Source organism: Salvelinus namaycush, chromosome 19 (genome assembly GCF_016432855.1).
Source record: "Salvelinus namaycush isolate Seneca chromosome 19, SaNama_1.0, whole genome shotgun sequence".
Classification (NCBI taxonomy): domain Eukaryota; kingdom Metazoa; phylum Chordata; class Actinopteri; order Salmoniformes; family Salmonidae; genus Salvelinus; species Salvelinus namaycush.
Window position 1 is genome coordinate 5,724,531 of NC_052325.1, and position 6,000 is coordinate 5,730,530.

At 39.2% G+C, this 6,000-nt stretch overlaps 1 protein-coding gene across 1 annotated transcript in view; it reads right to left on the minus strand.

Moving 5' to 3' along the window:
* The window catches only part of LOC120064094 (F-box-like/WD repeat-containing protein TBL1X), a 30,995-nt gene extending 27,518 nt beyond the window's left edge, over positions 1-3,477 (minus strand). The window contains exons 1-2 of the mRNA XM_039014443.1: positions 3,258-3,477; positions 2,610-2,917 (exon numbers count right to left, since the gene is read on the minus strand). The gene's annotated coding sequence lies outside the window, so the exon portion shown is untranslated. The remainder of the gene's footprint in view (positions 1-2,609; positions 2,918-3,257) is intronic.
* Positions 3,478-6,000: the final 2,523 nt, after the last annotated feature.

A 6,000-nucleotide genomic window follows, 5' to 3' on the forward strand; every position in this document is an offset into this window, starting at 1 on the left:
TTAACAGGAGCAGAATGGAGGGGGGGGGGGGGGGGGGGGGGTATCTGGATTCTACAGCTTTCAAACAAGGGCTCTAACAATCATTACAGTTTAGGTCCGAGAATAGACGTTGGTTTGCAGCTGCAGCGAGCAAGAGAGCAGTTGCCATATCAACATGTACATCGAGGTTTCTGTTCAGGCCTCCGGTCCACTCTGGACAGACCTCCAACTTGTCTCTATAGCCTAGCCTGAACACAATTGTAAGGTCATAAAGGCACAGCCACCCCTGGTCCCAAATAAATAGCTGTAGTCTTGAAAAAGGCTGTACTGCAATGAGTGTTACTTCTATGTAATGTATTGGCCTGCCAACACTGGTGGCCCACGTGAACCTTAATAATCCCCTCTAGAAGGGAGGGCTTGCCATCTCTCCTCCCATGTTCTATTAGGAATAAATATTGCTGCATAAACATTTGGACAAATGCTGAGATTGAGAGTGGTTGTTTTCACATGGGATTTCTGTATGTGGGGCTAATTTCAGGTACTGCTGGTGTATGGGGAATGAAGCACTGCTGTGAACAAATGGGAGTTCGACAGAAAATAACCTCTATCTCCTGCAGAAAGGGGTAACCAACACATTTGTAACGAAATTTAAAAAATGTGTACCCAAATGAAACAACAAACTACTGTCTGAAGGAGAATGTCTAAATGACCATTAACCTATAGTGTGGGACATTGGAGACTGGAGGGTTTGTGTTATTGGTCCATGCCATGGAGGGTAATAGGCTACCTTTTATGTGTTACGCTGCTTTCTCTTGTTTGTCAATGAATGTTTCTTTTACATGTAAAACTTGTCTATTTGAACAAATGAAAAATGTAATTGTAAAAAAAAAACTACATCCTGACTGAGGACAAAGATTACATCTGAAACATAAACTGTATCATTGCCCTGGAGCTCATTTATAACATGAACACACACAGTCAACAAACACTAAAGCCAAAAGGTGTAGTGTCATTTCAAACAAGCTCACTGAACCTTCAGTAGACATATACCCCTAGAACGCTGAGACACTCAAGTATAAACTATCTGAGTCTTCTGAAACAGCCTATCAGAAGAAAAACCACAATACAATCTCCCAGAACAGAATGTTCACTGAGGCATAAACCAATTCAAATATCATGAAGATTTAGCATTGCTGTTACCACTCACTGTTACCTCTCCATGTCCAACACGGTGCCATTCTACCAAGGTTCACACAGCCATAGCTTACTAATGGGTTCCAACATTACCGCTCTCTAATAGCTTGTAGAATTCAACAAATGGAAAAGCCTTGAGTCGTCGAGGACAAGCAATTACGCTATAATACACCCCTATTGTTCTTTTAATAGATGGCACTAAACCAGTTGTTTTTTATGACTCATTTGGTTTAATCTACAACCAAACCAGTGGACACAGGCACAACGAGCTCGTTTTTGTTGTGGGATTCTACACTTTTATTAGTTCAAATTCCTTATTACTGGAAGATCATATTTGGAGTTGGAGTAAGATAATTCCAGTGTCACTGTACTGGTGAACTGTTGCCATACATTGAAGAATGTTGGTGGGTGTTGTCAAGTCTTACATGTCTGCACATTATCCCATAAACTTAAGTGGGAGGATGGAAATGACTTTACGTTAATATAGAGCCTAAGTAGTCTTTACATCACCATATTTTGTGTCTAAAGTAAGGACCTAGATCTAGAAAAATCACAGCTCGACCATATAAATCACCAGATCAACAGGTGTTAGAGGTGGTGCCATATAGGCCTAGGCTACATCCCATGACGTGATGATGCCTCTTTCAAACCTCCCAGTCTTTGTTCCTGAAGCTTCCCCAATACCTTTCAGAAATAAAGTGCCAACAGTCAGTATAATCATTCTTTAAAGATTAATGTAATGTCATGTGTAAACATAACGAAATAAACCAACTGTAAAATCTAATGCCCAATTAGCATTCTAAATGATTTCTTGAATAGGCATGAGGGTGAAGATTGTTTTTGTACATGGTCTAAATGTCACCATTTTGACTGATACTGTAACAAGAAGTAACCGTGGCAGCAGGCTACTTACTAGTGAAACCAACGTCTGGTGGTGTATTGAATCAACTTCCCCTCCCCCACTCATTGCGAACTATCAGCATGTGCAATACCCTTTAAATGTAGCCAATATCATTACAGTTTGCAGAGTATATGAGAAAGAAAACTGATGTAGTAACTTTAAATACTCAAACTTAATAATACAAAAATCTGGGAAACAATAGCCACCAAAAGTTGATGCATTTTATGTCTTGTAGTTCAAAACAAAAGCGTTCATTTATGCCCAAATATACAATATTTCGACTATTATGTCAAAATAAAAGGGCAACGTTTTGATAAGCCTAGCTCGTTACTACTAATAATAATAAAATTACAAATAAAGAACAATGTTCCTTCGGGAAACATTTATACACATGTAAAGTGATTAATGTGACCCAGTAAATGATTCATAATAAAACAGTGTTACTAAGTTCAGCAAGTAATTACATGCAACAATGTATCATTCATGCAATTACAATGTTACAATTCATGAAACTTGAGCGAAAGTTGTAACTTACCTTTCTCAGAGGGTGAGCTCGTGGTGTTGCCGACTTGCCGCCACCTCTTCCACTAGGATAGCCTCCAACTTCAGTGAGCAAGAAACGACTTTCCTCCCATTTTGCTTATCATAATTCAAGTTCTGAACACCGATGCAATCTCTGCGTTCCGAAGGTAACATAAACGGTCTAAAATATATTTCCTCGCGAATGTTTGTGTGGGATGTAAAGTTTAAAGAAGCTCGAGGTCTAAATAACGCTGGGGATGTGTGGAATAGAGTTTCCAGCGATTCTGAGAATGAAACGAAGAGACGGCAGCAAACACTCATCTAGAGAGAGAGAGAGAGAGAGAGAGGGGGGGGGGGGGGGGGGGGTGTATTATTTCCCTTGTTGTTTATTTCCCTTTTTGTTTATTGTCTATTCCACTTGCTTTGACAATGTAAACACGTGTTTCCCATGCCAATAATGCCCTTTGAATTGACTTGAATGGGGGGGGGGGGGGAAAAAGACTGTCATGACCTACAATTTATTTTATTGTAGGTCATGACAGTCTATCTGGGTGGGTATAATTTGTGGAACGTTCCAACAGGAATCCGTTCCAAAAACTCCGTAAATATCAAGGTTGCCAACAAACAACGCATACAGTCGTATAACAGTAGAATGACATACCGGGTTGGGAGTGAGCTCTGTAATTACGTTTTTAACTCGGAAAAAATGTCTCTCTTCGTTCTGGTAGCCTCCGCCATTTCTCGTTCGTTGGTTTAGTTATTATTTCCGGTGTTCCTGCATTCCCCGGTGAACTCTGTTGCGCCTCAATTGGGGAATCGCTGTGGTTGAAATGTAACTAATGACCGCAAGCCCCAGTATTTTATTAGCTAGGTGGCTTGTACACAATTGTTACCGATGATACTGTATATACCTACTCGTAGTACAGAAATATGCATTGTATTTTGCCAAGTTCTTTCGGTGTTAATCCTGTTTCCCAGACATAGCAGGTAAACTGTGTCTGTGTTGTGTTGTTGAGTTCATCTTGCCTAGTTAAATAAAGATTAAATTAATTAGAACATTTCAAATATATACTTTGACCTATTTCAGGTAACCCCAAGATGCTTGATTCACTACAGCTGCTTTTGAAGAACTTTCCAGTCGTTTTTGCTTTACATTGCGACTTTTGAACGTCTGTTTATTGGACATATATATTAGTGTCTAATAAAAAAGAGCAACGTATGTAAAGCATCCTATCTGTTTTAAGGTTATAGTGTGTGTGTATATGTGTGTGTAGTGTAGGTCCTCTTGATGTCCACTAGGTGTCAGCACGGCTTCAATAATGTCACACCAGGTTCACAACATGTTTTTATGTGTAACAAATCTAATTGTCACATGCGCCGAATACTACATATGTAGACCTTATAGTGAAATGCTGACTTACAAGCCCTTAACACATATTTTTCTAAAAAGGAAATTGTTGGTTAATTAAGAAATAAAAGTTACAAATAAATAAAGAGCAGCAGTAAAATAAAAATAGCGAGGCTATATACATGGGGTACCGGTACAGAGTCAATGTGTCGGGGCCCCGGTTAGTCGAGGTAATTGAGGTGTTCCTTTCAAGTCCAGTGGTGTAAATTACTTAACAAAAATGTATTTAAAGTACTCCACTACATTCCGTTTATATCTGTGTTTTTTTGTATCTGTACTTTTACTCTTTCTGTTTCTTTACAACTTTTGATTTTACTTCACTACATTTCTAAAGAAAATATTTATTTTTTTACTCCGTACAGTTTCCCTGGCACCCAAAAGTACTTGTTTCATTTCGAATGCTAAGCCGGACAGGAAAATGGTCCAAATCACACACTTATCAAGAGAACATCCCTGGTCATTCCTACTGCATCTGATCTAGCGGACTTACTAAACACATGATTTGTTTGTAAATTATGTCTGAATGTTGGAATGTTCCCATGGCTATTACTTAAATAAACAAACAAGAAAGTTGTGCTGTCTGGTTTTTAATAATATGGAAGGTCAAATAATTTATACTTTTATCACTGATACTTTACCACAACTCTATTAAAGGACATTCTACACAAGGTGTCACTTCATTTCTTGCTATTTGATGGGAACTACCCTCTACCCCCCTACACACCTCAAGTTAGCTCTTTCATGCCCACAAAAGGCAACATCAAAAATGGCTGTCTAAAAATTGCTCTCCCTGGATTTGACCTCTCAAGCTCTGGTTTGGGGAGCAAACACCATAACCACTACTCTACCAGACAGACAGAGAATACATGTTAAGGGCTACTTCAAAATGTACACATCAAAGACAACATTTCAGAGGTTGGAGAATGGCGTGGGGGCTTGTACTTCTTGGGTCCACCAACCGTTCCTCAATCTTCTTCTGATGACTACAAGCATAGATTATGAATCTTCAAAACCTACACTATAGGATGGATGTGTTTAGGAATGGGGGACGAAATTCGAAAGGGACGTGTTTCCAATTACCAGCAAATAAACCCTAGAAATGTTATTCCAAAATCTTAATATTGGAACTTTGTCCATAAATTTGCATACTACTGTCTATAAGCTATCATAACATGTGGGTTTTGTCTTGGGGACAAGGTATCGGAACGCCTTTGAATGGTCTACAAAGCATGCCCCCAGGTAAAAGTTGGCTTTTGCAGACAAGGATTATATTGTTACTCCACGACATAATATGTTATCACAACTCTATTAAAGGACATTCTACACAAGGTGTCACTTCATTTCTTGCTATTTGATGGGAACTACCCTCTACCCCCCTACACACCTCAAGTTAGCTCTTTCATGCCCACAAAAGGCAACATCAAAAATGGCTGTCTAAAAATTGCTCTCCCTGGATTTGACCTCTCAAGCTCTGGTTTGGGGAGCAAACACCATAACCACTACTCTACCAGACAGACAGAGAATACATGTTAAGGGCTACTTCAAAATGTACACATCAAAGACAACATTTCAGAGGTTGGAGAATGGCGTGGGGGCTTGTACTTCTTGGGTCCACCAACCGTTCCTCAATCTTCTTCTGATGACTACAAGCATAGATTATGAATCTTCAAAACCTACACTATAGGATGGATGTGTTTAGGAATGGGGGACGAAATTCGAAAGGGACGTGTTTCCAATTACCAGCAAATAAACCCTAGAAATGTTATTCCAAAATCTTAATATTGGAACTTTGTCCATAAATTTGCATACTACTGTCTATAAGCTATCATAACATGTGGGTTTTGTCTTGGGGACAAGGTATCGGAACGCCTTTGAATGGTCTACAAAGCATGCCCCCAGGTAAAAGTTGGCTTTTGCAGACAAGGATTATATTGTTACTCCACGACATAATATGTTATCACAACTCTATTAAAGGACATTCTACACAAGGTGTCAC